Source organism: Somniosus microcephalus, chromosome 24, assembly GCF_052327205.1.
Source record: "Somniosus microcephalus isolate GS21.2 chromosome 24, FLI_Smic_1.0, whole genome shotgun sequence".
Lineage (NCBI taxonomy): Eukaryota > Metazoa > Chordata > Chondrichthyes > Squaliformes > Somniosidae > Somniosus > Somniosus microcephalus.
In genome coordinates this window covers 29,168,107-29,191,270 of record NC_141010.1, presented here as the reverse complement: position 1 = coordinate 29,191,270, position 23,164 = coordinate 29,168,107, and positions in this window count along the sequence as shown.

The following is a 23,164-nucleotide window of genomic DNA, read 5'->3' as shown; positions in this document are numbered from 1 at the left end:
TTTTGGCACCCTGAGCAGCTTTTCGTCAGCTCCTCTATCTGTTGGTCAATACCCGGCCCCCACACATAAGCCCTAGCAAGGCTTTTCATCTTGACTCCCCCCCAGATGACCTTCATGCAGTTCCTTTAGAACTCTCTCTCTTAACTTAGGAGGAATAATCACCCTTGTTCCATACATCAATGTTCCTTGACAGACAGACAGCTGTTCTCGTCTTGCTGAGAATGCCGGTAACAGTGGATCACCATGTGCTGGCCATCCCTTCACTGTCACTTCGTAGACCCTGGACAGTGCCGGGTCGTTCCTGGTTTCTCTTTCAATACTTGCATTGGTGACTGGTAAACATTCGATGATGGTCGAGTGAAATAACTCAACAGGGTCAACCGTCGGTGCCTCCTCCTCTGTAGGTAGTGGCAGGCGCGACAGCCCATCAGCATTACCATGCTGCTTTGTACCTTTGAATTCTATCTGATATTGATGTGCCCCTAGGAAAAGGGACCATCTCTGGAGTCTCTGTGCTGTCATCACCGAAACACTCTTCTTAGGGTTAAAAATGGATACCAACGGCTGGTGGTCTGTCAGAAGCGTAAACTTTTGGCCCTGCAGGTAATGATTAAACTTCTTTACTCCCCACACAAGGCTGAGAGCCTCCCTATCTATCTGAGCATAATTGCGCTCAGCGGAGGTCAATGATCTGGATGCGAACGCAACTGGCCTCTCCTGGCCATTTGGCAACTTGTGTGAGAGTACTGCCCCAATACCATATGGAGAAGCATCACAAGCCAAACGAATAGGCAGCATTGGGTTGAAGTGAGCCAACACTTCCTCTGAGGTGATCAATGCCTTGCTTTCGCGAAAGGCCCTCTTACAGTCCTCGCTCCACTTCCATGGTACTCCCTTCTGCAAAAGAGCGTTCAGCGGGTGCAGCACCGTGGATAAATTTGGCAGAAACTTATGGTAATAGTTAATCAACCCTAGAAACGACCTCAATTGGGATACATTATCCGGAGCGGGAGCCTTCACAACAGCTTCGATCTTGTCAGGAGACTTATGAAGCCCCTCCTGGTCAATGACATGACCACAGTACGAGATCCGCTTCTGAAAGAATTCACATTTCTGGCGATTAACTCGAAGACCATATTCTTTCAATCTGGTGAGCACCAGTTCCAAGTTTGCAAGGTGTTCCTCGTCATCATCTCCTGCAATCAGAATATCGTCCAGGTAACATTGTGTACCTGGAATTCCCTGTAATACCTGCTCCATGGCCCTCTGCCAAATTGCTGGAGCCGATGCCACTCCAAAAACCAGTCTATTATACCGGTACAAGCCTCTATGCGTGTTGATCGTGAGATACTGGCGTGACTCTTCCTCAACTTCCATCTGTAAGTACGCCTGCGCCAGGTCTATCTTGGTGAAGTGTTTCCCGCCAGACAATGAAGCGAAGATATCCTCAATCCGTGGAAGCGGATACTGCACCGTGTGAAGCACCGGATTAACAGTGATCTTGAAATCACCACAGATGCGAACCTTCCCCGGTTCCCCCTGCTTGTTGCTCGATGAACGCTTCATGACTGGGACAATGGGCGTGGCCCACTCACTCCAGTCTACCTTAGACAGTACTCCTGAACATTCTAGCCCTTCCAGCTCAGCTTCCACAGCAGGTCGTATTGCATAAGGTACCGGTCTGGCTTTGAAAAATTTCGGGTTTGCATGTTCTTCAATCTTGATGTTTGCCGTAATTCCTCTCAGTGTTCCCAGTCCTTGTTGGAACACCTCTTTAGCATCGTCCAATATTCTGGACAATCGTTTAGGTTTGACATCTTTTGTACCGGAATCTACCGTTAGTGCTTTTAAGGAATGCCAGTCCATATTTATTTTCCTAATCCACTCCCGTCCCAGTAGTGGTGGACCTCCCTCAGGTAGCACATATAAGTCCATTCCTCGGCTTTCTTTGCCCTTGTGGACCACCTTTACCTCTATCTTCCCGATGGGGTATACTCTTTGCCCCGTGTATGTTTTCAATACAATCTCCGTATCCCGTAGGGGAATATGTGGGAATAACCTTTTGTAATCTTTCTTATTCATGACCGTCAATGCCGATCCAGTGTCCAATTCCATCTTCACTTGGACTCCTGCTATCTGAAGTGTGACCCAAATTGTTTGGAGGTCTGCTTCCTTACCAACATTGTGTACTCTTAGACTACCCAGTTCATTACTGCTGGCGTCTGAATCTGACTTCTGTTCGTTCGAACTGTTCTCTGTCACCTTGTGTACCTTTTTGTACTTTTCCTGCGGTGACTTTTTGTTGCTGGTCTTCTTTCCTGACCGGCATACTTTAGCTATGTGACCAAGCCTGCCACATTTTCTGCATTCCTGATTTTTGAACCAACACTGGTTCTGATCGTGTGTTGTCTTTCCACAACGATAACATTTTACTGTACTCAAGACCATTTGATTGGTACAGAGTTCCGGTGACCGTAGCTGCATTTCCGCAGTGCCTCTTGCTGCGGCTTCTTGCGATGCTGCAATAGTGACAGCTTTATCAAGCGTAAGATCATTCTCTTCAAGCAGTCGCTTTTGTGTTCCTTCTTTTAACAATCCACACACAAATTTATCTCTCAGCGCATCTGCTAGCCCTGTCCCAAACTGACAGTACTTCGATAGCTTACGTAGTTCAATTAAAAATTCAGCGTTGCTTTCGTCTTTCAACTGCGTTCTTCTGTAAAATTTAAATCGTTCCGCTATCATCAGCGACGTGGGGTTTAAATGATTTTTCAGGACAGTAACAGTATTCGCGAAGGTCTGATCCGCCGGTTTAATTGGTGATAGAAGGTGCTTCAATAGCTCGTATGTCTTCGCCCCCATTGAGCTTAATAAGGTTAATGCTTTCTCATCATCTGGTACCTTATTTGCTTTACAATAAACTTCCATGCGTTCTACATACGTGGTCCAATCTTCGACATCACTATCAAAGGTATTAATGCTCCCATGTTTAGGCATCCTTGCAAGTTAAAAAAATTTTTTTTTTTAAATGGTGGCTTCCCGTGCTTGTCTTCTTCCCCCGCCTACTAAAATGGCGGCTTCCCGCGCTTGGCGGTCTTTCCCGCGCTCGTCTTCTTCCCCCGCCGACTACAATGGCGGATTCCCGCGTTTGCCTTCTTCCCCCGCTGGCTGCAATGGCAATTGCCTTGCTGCTGCCGTTCTCGCCTCCCCAGCAGTTCTCACTCCCCGACGCTGCTTTGCCTTGCAGCCCCGCTTGCAGCCCGGTCCTTTACACCGGCTGCGTTTGAATTCTCCGCGGCTCTCGTGCCTGAAGCTTCTCAACTCCCCGACGCTGTTTTGCCTCGCAGCCCCGCTCACAGCCCGGTCCTGTACACCGGCTGCGTTTGAGTTCTCCGCGGCTCTCGAGCCTTAAGCTGCCCCAGTCGCTGCGCCTCTCGGCCTCGATTGCAGCCCGGCTCTTTCTACCGGCCGTGGTCGAGCTCTCCGCCCTTATTCCTCCGTTTTCCCTCCCCTACTCCACAGTCAACGCGGCCGACTTTCTGCTCGTGTCGCTGATCGGCTTACCCAGCACCGTGGTAGAAGGGATGAACACTGCCTGTCGCTGATCGAGGGCTTCATGGTCAGAATTCTTTTTCTTTTTAACCCGGGCTCTCGATGCCTCCCGTGCGATGGTGCTCAGCAGGATGATGAGGGCGGATGCCTCTTCTCGACGCCCGTTTTGAGGACGAAGCTGCCTTGGATGTAAATTTGCCGCAGGGTAAGATCGGACTCGTCGCCACTGTTGAGTCTGTCGGCTGAAAATTCAGTAGCCTTAGCGCCTCATTTGAGGCGCTAGAGGGCCTTGCGCCGGAGTTATGGCCAGTAGTGAAATTCCCTGGGGCCCTAAATCGGCGTTGCTCCGGTAGCGCTGCGCCGGCACCGATGACGTCATCGGTGTGCGCAGCGTCCCGGTTGCCGTGGTAACCCGCCCGAACTCCGAAATTGAGTTGCGGCCGCCTCGCCTGTGGCAGCTGCAACCAGCGTTTTGTCAGAGGTGCCTTACTGCAGTTAGCGCCGGCGCATTAAAGGCCCCGCGGCGGCCAGCCGCTTTCCCGCCGGCCGCCTGCCCGCAGCTCCCTCCCCGGACTTCTCTTCCCCCCCCCCCCGGAACAGATGCAAGCCCGGCACTTGTCCAAGGTGCCGGGCTCATTTTTAAGCAGATTTGCGCGGGCCGCGGCCGGGTGCAGGCAGCTCCTCCTTAACGGAAGGAGGAGGCCTGCACTTCCCCAGCCTGCCGCACCGCATCGGGTGCCGCAGCGCTGGAATTGCGGCACGAAACGGCAGTTAGCGCCCTTTTCCAGGCGCTAAGACCCTTCAGTAGCGCCGGCAGCCGTTTGGGCGCGGCGCCACTGAATTTTTGGCGCGCGCAGGGGACTTAGCGCCGGCACTCATTTCCGGCGCTAAAGCCCTGGCTAAGCCAAAACCCAATTTCTAGGCCTGTATGTCCCAGTTAGGTTTAGGATCAATCACTGGACACAGACAACAAGAATAACTTTTAACAGGTCTTTACTATTCGAAGGTCAGGGCTGAACTGCCCAGCAAATTCTTGCACAACACTTATATACCGGTGTGGTCACCACCGGTATTACAGTATTACAGTATACAGCAGCCAAGAGAAAGTAGTACATCTCTTACGGTAGTTCTCTTAAGGTGGAACAGGATACATACACCACAAAGGCGGTGTTGGACTTCGTCGTCGACGTCTGCCCTTGTTGACAGTAGGCTCCCGAGGTATGAAAAGTGGCCCACATTGTCCAAGGCCTTGTCGTGGATTTTGATAATCGGGGGGCAGTACTGTGTGGCGAGGGCAGGTTGGTAGAGGACCTTTGTCTTACGGATGTTTAGTGTAGGCCCATGCTCTTGTATGCTTTGGTGAAGATGTTGATGATAGTTTGAAGTTCGATCTCCGAGTGAGTGCAGACGCAAGCGTCGTCTGCATACTGTAATTCAACGGCAGAGGATGGGATGACCTTGGATCTGGACTGGAGGCGACGGAGGTTGAACAGTTTCCCATTTGTTCTGTAAATTAGCTCCACCCCAGTGGGGGGCTTACTGAGGGTGAGATGGTGTATTGCAGCAAGGAAGATTGAGAAGAGCGTTGGTGCGATGACGCAGCCTTGTTTGACCCCAGTTCGTACGTGAATTGGGTCTGTGGTGGAACCGTTGGTCAGGATCAGGCCTTGCATGTCATCGTGAAGCAGGCGGAGGATGGTGACGAACTTTTGAGGGTATTATGTCCGTGTGTAATTGAGACACGGACTGCAGGAGTTGGTTACAACAGGTGTTTACTGAGTGGAGACAAAACTGGAACTACTATGCAAAGTTACTACACAGGCTTATATACAGGGGTGGTCACTACTGGTACTGCAGTATACAGGGGCTGCAGAATATAGTTCCTTCTGCAGAGTACATACACTACAATTCCTCCCCTTTTAGCTAAACAGTACATAACATTCGATTAATAATCAAATAACATATTTACAATTACAGTTGCTATATACATTAGCTGAAGTTAAGCAATTATAAGTTCAGTCTTTGAGGAGGCTTCCTGATTCTGTCTGGATAACGCCTCTTTGGGGTATCAGGTTCTTCTGGCAAAGTTGATTCGGAATCAACGTCGTTGTTTGGTTCGTCTGCTTCCAATATCACCAATTCTGAGGTAGATGCAATTGGTACTTCGGTTTCATCACCAGGTGTATCGGATTATGGTGTGGATTTGACGTTTTCCAGTGACTCTGGAATCTGGTCAGCATGGCGTCTTACAATGCTCTCTCCAACGTCCACAGTATACATTAGAGGTCCTTGCCGTGTGCAGATCGTTCCTGGCTGCCATTTCTCTGTGCGGCAGTCCCGGGCCAAAACTGGTTGACCTATCTTAAAACTCCTAGTCGGCCTTTCATTCATATTCTGAAACTGCCTGTTCTCCACATCTCTTCAGATGTTTGGCTTAACCAAATCCAAGCGGCATCTTAGTCTTCGATTGAAGAACATCATGGCTGAAGTTTGGTTGGTAACCGCATGTGTCGCATTCCGGTAGGCAAACAAGAAGTTATCCACCTTGTGTTGTAGGGGTATGTCTTCATTACACATTGCCTTGATAGCCTTCTTGAAAGTTTGAACGAACCTCTCAGCCAATCCATTGGTGGCTGGATGATATGGGGCGGATGTGTAATGCTTAACACCATTGTTCTTTAAGAACCTCCGGAACTCTTCAGACACAAACTGTGGTCCATTGTCGGAGCAAATCTGTTCAGGCAGCCCATTTCTGGTGAATATGGTTCGTAAGACTGTGATAATTTTTTCTGTGGTGGTTGAGGACATTTTTATTACCTCTGGCCACTTTGAATGTGCATCCACCGCAATTAAAAACATCGAGTCCATAAATGGTCCAGCAAAATCAATGTGTACCCTTTGCCATGGAGATGAGGGCCACTTCCATGGATGTAGAGGGGCTTGTGGTGGGGCGTTTTGGACCTTCTGGCATCCTGTACAGCTCTTGGTCATCTCTTCGATTTCTCTATCGATTCCCGGCCACCACACAAACGCTCTGGCTAAGTTCTTCATTTTTACCCCTCCCAGATGACCCTCATGAAGCTCATTGAGCACTCTATCCTTCAATCTGGGTGGAATTACTACTCTGGATCCACACATCAAGGTTCCTCTGCACACTGACAGCTGTTCTCTTCTCGGCGAGAATGCTGGCAATAGTGGTTCGCCATGTGCTAGCCATCCCTTCACCGTTAAATCATAGACCCTGGAGAGTGTCGGGTCATTTCGTGTTTCCTTTTCTATGTTTGCATTTGTCACAGGTAGACATTCGACTATGGACGAGTGGAATATCTCCACAGATCCACTGCAGGTGCTTCTTCCACCGTCGGCAACGGTAGGCGCGACAATCCATCAGCATTCCCATGCTGTTTATTTCCTTTGTACTCGATGTCATATTGGTGTGCCCCTAGGAAAAGGGACTACCTCTGTAGCCGTTGTGCTGTCATTATCGGGATGCCCTTCTGAGGGTGGAAAATGAAGGCAAGAGGTTGATGATCAGTTCGTAGAGTAAATTTCTGACCGTGCAGGTAGTGATTGAACTTCTTCACCCCCACACCAGGCTGAGGGACTCTCTGTCAATCTGGGCATAGTTATGCTCGGCTGAAGTTAACGAGCGTGATGCAAAAGCTATCGGCCTCTCTGAACCATCAAGGAATTTATGTGACAGTACCGCTCCAATGGCGTAGGGAGACGCATCACACGCCAGTCTTATCGGTAGTGATGGGTTGTAATGAGCCAATACTTCTCTTGAAGTGATTAGGTCTTTACTCTTCTGAAAGGCCCGCTTACATTCATCGCTCCATTTCCATGCTACTCCAGTTTGTAGTAGGGCGTTCAGTGGGTGCAGAATTGTGGACAAATTCGGCAAAAGCTTATGGTAGTAATTCACCAATCCGAGGAATGACCTCAGTTGCGACACATTTTCAGGCGCTGGAGCCTTAACTACCGCTTCAATGATGTCAGGGGACTTATGTAACCCCTCTTCATCAATCACGTGGCCACAATACGATATCTGTTTCTTAAAAAACTCGCACTTGGGGCGATTGGCTCGTAGCCCATGTTCACGTAGTCTAGTGAGCACCTGCTCTAGGTTGGCAAGGTGTTCACTGTCATTTTCACCTGTCACTAGGATGTCGTCCAAGTAACACTGAGTCCCCGGAATCCCTTGCAGGACTTGTTCCATCGCTCTTTGCCATATCGCCGGAGCTGATGCTACTCCGAATACCAGTTGATTATACTGGTAAAGACCTTTGTGAGTGTTTATCGTGAGATACTTCCTAGAGGATTCTTCAACCTCCATCTGCAAATATGCTTGTGCTAGGTCAATTTTAGTAAAATGCTTCCCTCCAGATAGTGAGGCGAAAATATCTTCTTCCTCGGGAGGGGATACTGTGCTGTGTGAAGGACTGGGTTCACCGTCACCTTGAAGTCCCCACAGATGCGAACCTTCCTTGGCTCCTCAGACTTATTGTTTAACGTTTTTTTATGACAGGAATGATGGGTGTCGCCCACTCGCTCCAGTCTACCTTAGATAACACGCCTGCATTCTCCAGATTCTCCAGCTCTGCCTCGACGGCTGGGCAAATTGCATATGGTACCGGTCTTGCTTTGAAAAACTTGGGAATTGCATTCTCTTCTATTTTTATCGAGGCGGTTATGCCTTTAAGAGTTCCCAGTTCGTGTTGAAATACCTCTTTAGCGTTAGCTAAGATTTTTGACAATCTTCCAGGTGTGATGTCGTCATCCTTTTTACCAGCCACAGTCAGTGCCTGAATGGAGTGCCAGTCTAAACTTATTTTTCTGAACCATTCACGCCCCAATAATGGTGGTCCACCATCTTGCAGTATGTACAGATACAATTTATGTATTTCCTTGCCGTTGTATTCGACAGGCACCCTTATTTTCCCTCTGGGGTATACTTTCTGCCCCGTATACATCTTCAAGACAATGGATGTCTCTTTCAAGGGTATGTGTGAGAATAGCTGCTCATAGTCTCGTCAATTCATGACGGTCAGGGCTGATCCTGTATCCAATTCCATTTTGACTTGGGACCGTGCTATCATGAGGGTGACCCAAATGGTTCGGTGATCCTCTTTTGCGATTACGTTGTGAAGTTTGAGACAGCTTAGTCTCTTGTTCCTGGATTCACTATCGCTCTTCTGGTCTTCGGAACTACTGTCCGTCATCTTTTGTACTTTCCTGTACTGTTCCTTAGTAGCCTTTTTGTTGTTGTTAGTCTTCTTCCCAGACCTGCAAACTCGTGCAATGTGTCCCATCTTTCCGCATTGCCTGCATATTTTGTCCTTGGACCAGCAGTCCTTCTGGTCATGGGTTGTTCTGCCACAGCGATAACATTTTTCAAATCCCCGTGTCATTTCATGGGTGCCGTATTCCTGTGGCTTTTGCTGTAATTCCGCAGCTCCCCTTGCTGCTGCTTTGTACGATATTGCCACGCTGAAAGCCTTATCTAGCGTCAGCTCTTTCTCTGAGAGTAACCTCTTCTGGGTTCCTTCATTCAGGAGTCCACAGACAAATTTGTCCCGTAGGGTATCTGCCAGTCCTGCTCCGAACTGGCAGTGCTTTGATAGCTTGCATAGTTCCGTAAGGTAATCAGCATTGCTCTCATCTTTATGCTGATTTCTCTTGTGGAATTTAAATCTTTCTGCTATCAGCAGCGGTGTAGGATTTAGGTGTTCCTGTAGGATATCAACAATTTCGTTAAAACTCTTCGCCATCGGCTTGGCTGGAGTGATCAGTTTCCGCAATAGGCCGTACGTTCTTGCGCCCATTAAGTTTAGTAGTACCGATGCCTTTTTCTCATCGGCTACTTCATTTGCCTTGCAATATACTACGACTCTTTCCACATACGTGGTCCAGTCTTCTATTACATTATCGAAGGCAGTGATATTGCCAGTCTTCGGCATCTTGGAAATCTAAGATGGCGCCTCCCGTGCTTTGCCTTCTTCCCCGATTGAACAAAATGGCGCCTCCCGCGCTTTGCCTTCTTCCCCACTGGATTAAGATGGCGCCTCCCGTGCTTTCTGTCTTTTCCGCTGCTGCTAGCGCTGTTGCTGGCGTTTTTATGCCTTGATGGCGATGCCCTATGGTCTTCGCGTACTTCCCCCCCGCGCTGCTGCTAACGCCGCTCTCCGCGGTCCCCGTGGCAAACTGCAGCTCCTCTCGGCTTCCTGCGCTTCTAATTTATTTTATTTTCCCGTCGTCAGAGCAAACCCTACGGGACACTTTCCTCCCTCTTCTCGGGTCTGTACGCTGCCCGACTTCGTAGCACCGGCCACGCCCTGTGTGCTCCACCCTCCCTCTCTCTCTCCTCTTCCCGACAACGCTGCTTGGCCCCGTTGAAAAGCCACCCGATCGAGCTCTAGCCCACCGCAGCCCAGGAAGGATCAGTGTACTACCTGCCACCAGCCCGATTAGCTGGAACACTATAGACAGGATAACCAAGCCCCGCTCTCGACAGCCTCTCCTGCAAATCTTCAACTCCGATGAATCAGAGGCGGTTGCCCACGGTCGATGCCCGTTTCTTCTGTTTGTTTTTTTTTCTTCCTTCTGGCCTCGACCTCTAACAACTTCGCTTCAGGGATGGATCCCCATGAGGTGGTGCAGAACTGTAGGTAAGTTCGGATCTGCTCGTCGCCAGTATTATGTCCGTGTGTAATTGAGACATGGACTGCAGGAGTTGGTTACAACAGGTGTTTACTGAGTGGAGACAAAACTGGAACTACTATGCAAAGTTACTACACAGGCTTATATACAGGGGTGGTCACTACTGGTACTGCAGTATACAGGGGCTGCAGAATATAGTTCCTTCTGCAGAGTACATACACTACAGAAGGCAGCCAAATTTGAGGAGGACACTCCATAATCCCTCACGGTTGACAGTGTCGAAGGCCTTTGTGAGATCAAAGAAGGCCATGTACAGTGGTTGGTGCTGTTCCCTGCATTTCTCTTGTAATTGACGTGCGGTGAAGATCATGTCCATTGTGCCCCTTAGTGGGCAGAATCCGCATTGCAACACTGGGAGGAGCTCTTCGGCCACTGGGAGAAGGCGATTGAGGAGAATTCTTGCAATGACTTTCCCTGTGGCAGACAGCAGGGAAACCCCTCTGTAATTACCGCAATCGGACTTGCCACCTTTCTTTTAGATGGTCACAATTACGGCATCTCTGAGATCCCCTGGCATGCTCTCCTCCTTCCAGATAAGAGAAATGAGTTCATGAATTTGCACCAGTAGTGTTTCTCTGCCATGCTTTAGTGCCTCGGCGGGGATTCCATCTGCTCCTGAGGCCTTGTTGTTCTTCAGTTGTCGGATGGCCTTTTCAACCTTATGCCGGGCTGGGGTTGTGCTGAGATGGTGGCGGGTAGCATGCTGTGGGATGGAGTTGAGGACACTCACGTCGAAGACAGAGTCGCGGTTAAGGAGATCTTCGAAGTGCTCCTTCCAGCGGGCACTGACTGCCTCGCTGTCCTTGATGAGTACCTCTCCGTTCTTGGCCCACAGTGGGGTAGGGCCTTGGGTGCTTGGGCCGTAGATGGTCTTGACTGCGCTAAAGAATCCACGCACGTCATGGTTGTCGGCTAGCTGCTGGATCTCCTGCGCTTTCTCCACCCACCATCTGTTCTTTAGGTCGCGAGTTTTTTGTTGGACCTCGGCCTTCAGGCTTCTGTAGAGCTGCTTTCTTGCTCTCGAGTTCTGTTGCTGTTTCCAGATCAGGAATGCCTGATCTCCTGGCATTCTCGTCAAACCAGTCTTGGTGTTTCCTGATCGAGTGACCGAGCGTCTCTTCACAGAGGCCTTGAGTGCAGACCAGACGTTGTGGGCACTCAGTGTCTCTGCATCACTGGGAGTCGTCAGGTTGTTTGTGAGGCGCAGGCTGAATAGGGCTTTCTTAGTGGGATCTTTGAGTGCTCCAGCGTTAATTTTCCTGCGGCATTGTTTCTGTTGCTGCCGCTGTTTTGGGGCTACATTGATGGAGATGACAGAACGGATTAGGCGGTGGTCTGTCCAGCAGTCATCAGCTCCTGTCAAGGCGCGGGTGACGCGGACGTCCTTGCAGTCCCTCGCTTGGACGATGACGTAGTCCAGCAGATGCCAGTGCTTGGAGCGAGGGTGCTGCCATGAAGCCTTGTACTTGTCTCTCTGACGGAACAAGGTGTTGGTTATGATAAGGCCTTATAGCAAAGCAAAGATAACAGAAAAGGAAATTACATTTTCCATTTTCAAAAACATTCTTCAAATTATTTTTTTTATAAAGAAGAAATGGGCAATTGTATCCAAATAATACAGATTGCAGGAACATTATAAATCATAAAGCGAGAAAGTAATAAGATTGTTCCCCAACACAGCACATCACATCAAAGCTCCTTGCATTTCTCTTTCTTCCTCCAGTTTAAGTTTTTATATTGCTGAATGCAGGCAAGAATCTCTTATCATCTCACTGTAATTGGTTGAATGCAAAATGTACCAGGAGTTTTGCTATCACTAGATCAAGTTAACTAGAAAGATGACTTAAAAGGATCAAGTTAAAATTGTTTATTTGGTCTAAGAGCATCATCTTCTCTCCTTCTCTTAGGCAGTCCCTCAGAACCGAGGATGACTTGCTTCCACACTAAAACTGAGTTCTCAGGTGACTGGTGAGTCCAATGCGGGACCTACAGTCTCTGTCACAGGTGGGGCAGACGGTGGTTGAAGGGGCGGGTGGGTGGGGTGCTTGGGTTGACATGCGCTCCTTCCATTGTTTGCGCTTGGCTTCCGCTTGCTCCCAGCGAAGAGCCTCGAGGTGTTTGGCGCCTTCCCGGATGCTTCTCCTCCACTTTGTGCGGTCTTGGGCCAGGGATTCCTTGGTGTTGGTGGGGATGTTGCACTTTTTCAAGGAGGCTTTGAGGGTGTCCTTGAAGCATTTCCTCTGCCCACCTGGGGCTCTCTTGCTGTGTCGGAGCGCCAAGTAGAGCGTTTGTTTTGGGAGTCTCGTATCGGGCATGCGGACGATGTGGCCCGTCCATTGGAGATGATTGAGTGTGCTCAAAGCTTTGATGCTGGGGATGTTGGCCTGAGTGTGAACACTGACGTTGGTGCACCTATCCTGCCAATGGATTTGCAAGATCTTGCAGAGACAGCATTGGTGGTACCTCTCCAATGCTTTGAGGTGCCTGCTGTAAATGGTCCATGTCTTTGAAACATACAGGAGGGCGGGTAACAGTGCTGCTCTGTAGACCATGAGCTTGGTGCTGGGTTTGAGGTCCTGGTCTTCAAACACTCTCTTCCTCAGGCAATTGAAGGCTGCACTGGCACACTGAAGGTGGTGTTGGACTTCGTCATCGACGTCTGCCCTTGTTGACAGTAGGCTCCTGAGGTATGGAAAGTGGTCTACATTATCTAAGGCCTCGTCATGGATTTTGATAATCGGGGAGCAGTACTGTGTGGTGGGAGCAGGTTGGTAGAGGACCTTTGTCTTACGGATGTTTAGCGTAAGGCCCATGCTCTCGTACGCTTTGGTGAAGGTGTTGATGATGGTTTGGAGTTCGACCTCCGAGTGTGCGCAGACGCAAGCGTCATCTGCATACTGTGATTTGATGATAGAGGATGGGATGACCTTGGATCTGGACTGGAGGCGACGGAGGTTGAACAGTTTCCCATTTGTTCTGTAGGTTAGCTCCACTCCAGCGGGGAGCTTACTGAGGGTGAGATGGATCATTGCAGCCAGGAAGATTGAGAAGAGCTTTATAATGAAACAACAAGTACCTTACAGTATATGTAGATCTTTCATGATGAGCCGTAAGCTATGTCATTTTATAATAATAGGCATATCAGCAAAGAGCAATGGGGGAAATGTGATGGGGAAAACATCACAGGGAGTAAGTGTGACACAGGAAGTAAGTGTGACACAGGAAGTGTGCTCTATACAGAAGATCTTTGTCAGCTGTGGCTCAGTGGGTAGCACTCTCATTTCTGAGTCAGAAGGTCGTGGGTTCAAGTCCCACTCCATACACTTGAGCACAAAAATCTAGGCTGACACTCCAGTGCAGTACTGAGGGGGTGCTGCACTGTTGGAGGTGCCGTCTTTTGGATGAGACATTAAACCGAGGCCCTGCCTGCTCTCTCAAGTGGACATAGAAGATCTCGTGGCACTATTTCGAAGAAGAGCAGTGGAGCTATCCCCGGTGTCCTGGCCAATATTTATCCCTCAATTAACATCACTAAAAACAGATTATCTGGTCATTATCACATTGCTGCTTGTGCGCAAATTGGCTGCCGCGTCTCCTAAATTACAACAGAGACTACACTTCAAAAAAGTACTTCATTAACTGTAAAGTGCTTTGGGATGTCCAGTGGTCATGAAAGGTGCTATATAAATGCAAGTCTTCTTCTCTCTCTTCCTCTTTCTTTTTCTTAATATTTAAGTCACTTACGTTCAGAAAATATGCATAAACGACAGAACCATTTTTCTGCTGGAATATACAAAAGCACTGTAGGGTAGAACTTTATCATCACTAAGTACTGGCACTAATGGCAAATGCTAGTGCTCTTGTGAAAACATGGGCTGGATTTTCATTCGGCAGTCGGGAAGGAGGCGGGTCTACAACTTCCGGGTTTTAGTCCCGCCTCCATTGACGTCCAGCCAATCGATGCGATTTTCCCTTGATTGACCTTGTTGAGCCCGCCCAGCGGGCTCAGCAGGCTAATTAAGGGCCACCCGGCAACAGGTGACGTCACAGACTGAAATTTCATCTGTCAAGAGTTTTTGACAGATGAAATATCAGTGTTTCACAGCTGTTTGAAGCTGTCAAACACTGACAGTCTGACTTCTAACCTGAGCCCTTTTACACAGACTCAGTTAGAACTGTTACCAGCACTGAAAGCTGAAGGCTGTCACTTTTGACAGATCGCAGCCATTCAGCTTTCAGTGCCGGCTGAATGATGGACTCCCGACGCCTAGAGGAAGAAAGGCTGTTAAGGTAAGTACAGGTAATTTAAACATCTTTACACACTTTAGACACACCAAACACACTTACCTTTGCACTCATGCACCCATCACTCACCTGAACACCGACATCGCGACCCCTCCAAGTCCTTCAACCCGACGGCCCGCCTGCTCTAACCTGGCGTGGTTTGGAGCCGTCAGGAATCCCACACGACACCCCTCAAAATAGGGATTAGGCTAAAAACTGCCTGTTAACTACCTGTTAACAGGCAGTTAATTGGCACTAATCCCTTCCCACCTTGGGTCGGCGGGCCCCAGTGAGGGGCGGGTACCCGCCTCCTCTGAAACTTACGTGGAGGCGGGTTTTGGGCAGGATGGTGTCGGGACCCCCGAATTCGGGATTTTTGCCCCCCGCACGCCTAAAAGCCTGCCTCACGGCACACTGAAAATCTGACCCAAGCTGTTTTCTGCAGTGACATGGTGCACAGCAGGCTTTTGATATTTAGGTTTGAATAGATGACTACTACACCCGTTTGCATAAAGCTCCAGTTATGTAGCAGCAGAACTGGTTTCCCAATGTATAGGTAATCCTTTGGCCAACACTCCCAATATATTGCATATCAAAAATTCATTAAAAAGCCAATAATAACTTTTAAGAATTTGTGTTCTATCTCACACAAGAGACACTTTTCTTGCCAAATTTTCATGTTTATGTTCAATTTAATAGACTTAATTTTGCCATACCACCAATTTTTTTGCTACATGCATCTCATCCTTTCAATGAGCTGTTAAACTAAGGCCCCGTCTGCCTTTTACAGTGATACAGAGGGATGTTAATGATACCACTACACTTTTTAAAAGAGCACAGACTTCTCCTGTACCCTGGTCAATAATCTTCTCTCAAACAACATCACCAAATCAGATTAACTATTCATTAATCTCATTGCAGTTTGCGAAATGTTATTGGCACAGAGTGGCTGCTGCATTTGGTTATATAACAGCTACAACACTTCAAAGTAGTTCATTGTGTGTGAAACATTTTTAGACCTTTCAACGTGATGCGTGTATTATTTTTTATCACTGGGTCAACGCCCTTCCAATGGCTTTTGAAAATAAATTAATCATCTTCCTTGTGTAATGAAAAATAATTTAATTTTAACTTGCACAGCTGTTATTATGTCCATGAATGATTGAGACACGGACAGCAGGAGTTGAACAAAACAAGTCTTTACTGATTGAAGTCAATCAGGAAACTGAAACTACAGAGGCTCACTAGCGCCTTTTATACAGGGGTGGTCACTGCCAGTACTGCAGTCTGAGACCAGTTATTCTCTTAAAGGTACATACACAACAATTCCTCCCCTTTTAGATAAACAGTACATAACATTCATTGAACAACTAAATGATAACTAATTACAATCACAATTACGGTTGCTAGATACATTGGTTAAGTTTAAGCAATTATAAGTTCAGTCTTTGAGGAGGCTTAAGAACATAAGAACATAAGAAATAGGAGCAGGAGTAGGCCAATTGGCCCCTCGAGCCTGCTCCGCCATTCAATAAGATCATGGCTGATCTGAACCTTCCTGATTCTGTCTGGATAACGCCTCTTTGGGGTATCAGGTTCTTCTGGCAAGGTTGAGTCGGGATCAATGTCGTTGTTTGGTTCATCTGCTTCCAATATCACCGATTCTGCGGTAGCTGCAATTGGTACGTCGATTTCATTTCCAGGTGTATCAGATCATGGTGTGGAGTTGACGTTTTCCAGTGACTCTAGAATCTGGTCAGCATGGCGTCTTACAATGCTCTCTCCAACGTCCACGGTTTACATGAGAGGTCCTTGCCGTGTACAAATCGTTCCTGGCTGCCATTTCTCAGTGCGGTAGTCCCGGGCTAAAACTGGTTGACCTATCTTAAAACTCCTGGTCGGCCTTTCATTCATATTCTGAAACTGCCTGTTCTCCACATCTCTTCGGACATTTGGCTTAACCAAATCCAAGCGGCATCGTAGTCTTCAATTGAAGAACATCATGGCTGGAGTTTGGTTGGTAACCGCATGTGTCGCATTCCGGTAGGCAAACAAGAAGTTGTCCACCTTGTGTTGTAGGGGTATATCTTCATTACACATTGCCTTGATAGCCTTCTTGAATGTTTGAACAAACCTCTCGGCCAATCCATTAGTGGCTGGATGATATGGGGCAGATGTGTAATGCTTAACACCATTGTTCTTTAAGAACCTCCGGAACTCTTCAGACACAAACTGTGGTCCATTGTCAGAGCAAATCTGTTCAGGCAGCCCATTCCTGGCGAATATGGTTCGTAAAACTGTGATAGTTTTTTCCGTGGTGGTTGAGGACATTTTTATTACCTCTGGCCACTTTGAATGTGCATCCACCGCAATTAAAAACATTGAGTCCATGAAGGGTGTAAGATTCGCGAAATTTTCATTAAATAATCACGTAGGAAAATAGGGTTAAATAAAACAGCTTTATTGACCAAAAGAAGCTTATACAGAGAAACCTTTGATAAAAGGGCACACAAAATGGCCACCAGACCTCGTGACCAGCTTCTGGGGCCATTTGAATTTCTGTTACTGCAAGCCAGACAGGCTTGTGGATTGAGGGCATTAAAAGCCCTCGAAAACCAGTTTCGGGAAGCCGAAACTCATGGAACTGAGCATACATATTGATTAGATTATAAGTACAGGACAGATTTGGGTGGCAGGATGAGACCCATCAAGGAATGGGCGGACAATTGAACGAACACTTAAACCCATTACACTGTACAAAGAGAAGCCGTTTAACAGCCATCCAGGGCAATCTCCAGACCGATCAATATACAAACCAAGTTACGGTAACAAAGCAAAGACATTATTGGCCCAGGAAGGCCAGTTCAGCTATCACCGACTCCCGTTATGAAGACAAAACACCCCTGCAGAGAGTTCTGCCCGCCAAAGTTATTACAAAGACAGGACTATGATTTGGCGGGAGATAAGAATGTTCCAAAAAGGTATAACTGTGGATTGAGTAAAGTCCATGGGGAGTTCGACTTCGGTACGCTTCGGGACAGACTCTTCGGTTGAAAAACGACAGCACTTCGGTTCGGACCTTCGGAACAATTTCGGTTCGGAATGTGTTCGGTGTTCGGCCAGGCAAGGCCCGGCCACAACGAGAAGACGACGAGAAGAATTCGGCTTGGAAGCCAGCTCGGCCAGGCAAGGCTCGGCCACGACGGGAAGACGACGAGGGAGGCCCGGGTACTTTTGTCGGGAGATCATCGACGACCCAGGCCGGAGAAGAAGACACTCAGGTCCCGGAGCCCAGGATCCAGTTCTTCAACATCACATCGGTAACGGATTCATCCGTGTGCATCCAGTTCTTAAAAATCACATCGGAAACGGATCCATCCGTGGCGAGCGCTCACCAAGGCTGTACCGGCTGCCTACATCGCAGGAGAACCAAGAGGAAAACAAGCTGCGCCAGAAGCTTCCAAACCCACGTGACGACGGAAAGCTGTGTCGAAAGGCTGCAAAGCCTTTTTCGCAATTCTTAAAGTGGTGAGCATGATCCCGAGTCCCTCAAATCGAAACTTAGTTAGGTTTAGGGGAGGGGGTTAAGGGTAATTGTAATGTGTTACCCCTTTCACGATGTGCCGTGTGTTCCCCATTTCTATAGAGTTAAGTTTATAGATGTGTGTATGCTTGTAGTTGCTTTAATCTGTGCATATGACATGTATTTTATAATGCTGCAAACTGTTCAATAAAGGCATCCATTTCGTGCTATTCGACCTGGTCTATTGAGTTTTTCTGCACTACAGCTCCCTGCACCTAAGTCCAAGGTCTAGAACCGTAGGGGCGAGTGGGTCGAACCACTCACGGGTAATTATTGCAAGAAGCCTGGCAGGAGACCAGAGCAAGCAAGAGAAACCCCCTACAAGGGACCAGCAAAATCAACGTGCACCCTTTGCCATGGAGATGAGGGCCACTCCCATGGATGTAGAGGGGCTTGTGGTGGGGCGTTTTGGACCTTCTGGCATCCTGCACAGCTCTTGGTCATCTCTTCGATTTCTCTATCGATTCCCGGCCACCACACAAACGCTCTGGCTAAGTTCTTCATTTTTACCCCACCCAGATGACCCTCATGAAGCTCATTGAGCACTCTATCCATCAACTTAGGTGGAATTACTACTCTGGATCCACACATCAAGGTTCCTCTGCACACTGACAGCTGTTCTCTTCTCGGCGAGAATGCTGGCAGCAGTGGTTCGCCATGTGCTGGCCATCCCTTCACCGTTAAATCATAGACCCGTGCTAGTGTCGGGTCATTCCGTGTTTTCTTTTCTATGTTTGCATTCGTCACAGGGAGACATTCGACTATGGTCGAGTGGAATAACTCCATTGGATCCACTGCAAGGTCTTCTTCTTCCACCATCGGCAATGGTAGGCGTGACAATCTATCAGCATTCCCATGCTGTTTAGTTCCTTTGTACTCGATGTCATATTGGTGTGCCCCTAGGAAAAGGGACCACCTCTGCAGCCGTTGTGCTGTCATTATCGGTACGCCCTTCTGAGGGTTGAAAATGGAGACAAGAGGTTGATGATCGGTTAGTAGAGTAAATTTTTGACCGTGCAGGTAATGATTGAACTTCTTCACCCCCCACACTAGGCTGAGGGCCTCTCTGTCAATCTGGGCATAGTTACGCTCGGCAGAAGTTAACGAGCGTGACGCAAAAGCTATCGGCCTCTCTAAACCATCAAGGAATTTATGTGACAGTACCGCCCCAATGCCGTAGGGAGACGCATCACACGCCAGTCTGATCGGCAGTGCTGGGTTGTAGTGAGCCAATACTTCTCTTGAAGTGATTAAGTCCTTACTCTTCTGAAAGGCCCGCTAACAGTCATTGCTCCATTTCCATGCTACTCCCATTCGTAGCAGGGCGTTCTGTGGGTGCAGAATTGTCGACAAATTCGGCAAAAACTTATGGTAGTAATTCACCAATCCGAGGAATTACCTCAGTTGTGACACATTTTCAGGCGCTGGGGCCTTAACAACCGCTTCAATTTTGTCAGCGGACTTATGTAACCCCTCTTCATCAATCACGTGGCCACAATACGATATCTGTTTCTTAAAAAATTCGCACTTGGGGCGGTTGGCTCGCAGCCCATGTTCCCGTAGCCTAGTGAGCACCTGTTCTAGGTTGTTAAGGTGTTCACTGTCATCTTCACCTGTCACAAGGATGCCGTCCAAGTAACACTGAGTCCCCGGAATCCCTTGCAGGACTTGTTCCATCGCTCTTTGCCATATCGCCGGAGCCGATGCTACTCCGAATACCAATCGATGATACTGGTAAAGACCTTTGTGAGTGTTTATCGTGAGATACTTCCTAGAGGATTCTTCAACCTCCATCTGCAAATATGCTTGTGCTAGGTCAATTTTTGTAAAACGCTTCCCTCCAGACAGTGAGGCGAAGATGTCTTCTATCCTTGGAAGAGGATATTGTACTGTGTGAAGGACTGGGTTCACCGTCATCTTGAAATCCCCACAGATGCGAACCTTCCTTGGCTCCTCAGACTTATTGCTTAACGTTTTCTTCAGGACAGGAACGATGGGTGTCACCCACTCGCTCCAGTCGACCTTAGACAACACGCCTGCCTTCTCCAGATTCTCCAGCTCTGCCTCGACGGCTGGGCGAATTGCATATGGTACCGGTCTTGCTTTGAAAAACTTGGGAATTGCATTCTCTTCTATTTTTATCGAGGCGGTTACGCCTTTAAGAGTGCCCAGTTCTTGTTGAAATACCTCTTTGGCGTTAGCTAAGATTGTTGACAATCGTCCAGGAGTGACGTCGTCCTCTTTTTTACCGTCCACCGTCATTGCATGAATGGAGTGCCAATCTAAGCTTATCTTCCTGATCCATTCACGTCCCAATAACGGTGGTCCACCATTTTGCAGTATGTAGAGATACAATTTCCGTATTTTCTTGCCGTTGTATTCGACAGGCACCCTTATTTTTCCTCTGGGGTATACTTTTTGCCCCGTATACGTCGTCAAGACGATGGATGTCTCTCTCAAGGGTATGTGTGAGAATAGCCGCTCGTAGTCTCGTCGATTCATGACGGTTAGCGCTGATCCTGTATCCAATTCCATTTTAACTTGGGACCCTGCTATCGTGAGGGTGACCCAAATGGTTCGGTGATCCTCTTTTGCGATTACATTGTGAAGTTTGAGACAGTTTAGTCTCCTGTTCCCGGATTCACTATCGCTCATCTGGTCTTCGGAACTACTGTCCGTCATCTTTTGTACTTTCTTGTACGGTTCCTTAGCAGCCTTTTTGTTGTCGCTGGTCTTCTTCCCAGACCTGCAAACTCGTGCAATGTGTCCCATCTTTCCGCATTGCCTGCTTATTTTGTCTTTAGACCAGCAGTCCTTCTGGTCATGGTTAGTTCTGCCGCAGCGATAACATTTTGCAAATCCCCGTGTCATTTCGTGGGTGCCGTATTCCTGTGGCTTTTGTTGAATTTCCACAGCTCCCCTGGCTGCTGCTTCATACGATACTGCCACGCTGAAAGCCTTATCTAGCGTCAGCTCTTTCTCTGAGAGTAACTTCTTCTGTGTTCCTTCACTCAGGTGTCCACAGACAAATTTGTCCCGTAGGGTATCTGCCTGTCCTGCTCCGAACTGGCAGTGCTTTGATAGCTTGCGTAGTTCCGTAAGGTACTCAGCATTGCTCTCATCTTTATGCTGAGTTCTCCTGTGGAATTTAAATCTTTCTGCTATCAACAGCGGTGCAGGGTTTAGGTGTTCCTGTAGGACAGCAACAATTTCATTAAAACTCTTCGCCTTCGGTTTGGCTGGAGTAATCAGGTCCCGCAATAGGCTGTACGTTCTAGCGCCCATTAAGTTTAGCAATACCGATGCCTTTTTCTCATCGGCAATTTCGTTTGCCTCACAATATACCTCGACTCTTTCCACATACGTGGTCCAGTCCTCTATTGTATTATCAAAGGCAGTGATACAGCCAGTCTCCGGCATCTTGAAAATCTAAAATGGCGCCTCCCATGCTTTGCCTTCTTCCCCGATTTAACAAAATGGCACCTCCCGCGCTTTGCCTTCTTCCCCGCTGATTAAGATGGTGCCTCCCGCGCTTTGCCTTCTTCCCCGCTGTTGCTAGCGCTGCTTTCCGCGGTTCCCGTTGCAACCTGCAGCTCCTCACGGTTTCTTGCACGTTTAATATTTCTTTTTTTATAATTTTCCCATCGTGGAACAACCCTGTGTGACTCTTGCCTCCCTCTTCTCGGGTCTATACGCAGCCCGGCTTCGTAGCACCGGCCGCGCCCTGTGTGCTCCACCCTCTCTCTCTCCTCTTCTCGACAACGTTGCTCGGCCCCGTTGCAAGCCACCTGCTCGAGTTCTAGACCGCCGCAGCCCAGGAAGGATCCGTGTACTACCTGCCACCAGCCCGATTAGCTGAAGCACCGTCGACAGGAACCAGGCCCCCCTTTCGACAGCTTCTCCAGCAATCTTCAACTCCGCTAACACAGGGGCGAATGCCCATGGTCGACGCCCATTTCTACTGCTTCTTTCTTCCTTCTGGCCTCGACCTCTGCTCACTTCGCTGCAGGAATGGATCCCAGGAGGTGGTGCAGACTGTAGGTAAGTTCGTATCTGCTCGTCGCCAGTATTATGTCCGTGAATGATTGAGACACGGACAGCAGGAGTTGAACAAAACAAGTCTTTACTGATTGAAGTCAATCGGGAAACTGAAACTACAGAGGCTCACTAGCGCCTTTTATACAGGGGTGGTCACTGCAGTCTGAGACCATTTATTCTCTTAAAGGTACATACAAAACAGCTGTCTATACAGCAGCTGAGAGTTATGCCCCAGCCTTCCATAGAACATACAGATAAAGCAGAGGCACTAAATCTTTTATAATGGCACTAATCTGGCGCTGTTGAGGGATCTAACTGAATACTATTGGTGTCTAAAAAGTACCTGTGATTGCAAGTATTTAAATTTGGTTCATGAAAAACCTTGGTGTTTTCCAGTGTATGGATATCTATATCTATCTATTCCAATTTCCATTGACACATTGGCCCAGAAATCCGGGTCGGGGGCTCCCCGCGGGTGCGAGCCTCCGACCTGCACTTACCTTGCACGCCGGCCGTTGAGCTGTGGGCCCCCATGGGATTCCAATCCTGGGCCTCCTCCAACTGCCAGCGCGCAGTGCTTGCGTATCCCAGGGGCGCAGTTAGTTCGATGCGTCCCCTGGGATTACATGGGCCATGGAGAGCCAATGGTAGCAGGGAAATGCCCATTCATAAAATTGACAGGAAGAGCTGTCAAAACTATAAATACTATAAGCCCCAAAACATCACTAAAACTTCAAATAAATTTTTTAAAAATCACATTTTTAAAATAACTATAAATTAAATAAAATAACTTTTAAACAATAATTTACATTTTTGAAAAAATTAATTACATTTTCTAACGGGGCTAAAAATAAACTTACCTTTCTTTAAAGTATTTAAAAATAATAAACCTGTGGAAAAAATGTTTTAATTTTAATTAATTCACCACTTACTTTGTTAAAAGCAGGCCTTGCGACTGCTTTTTACATGTGTAACTCCTGGAGACTT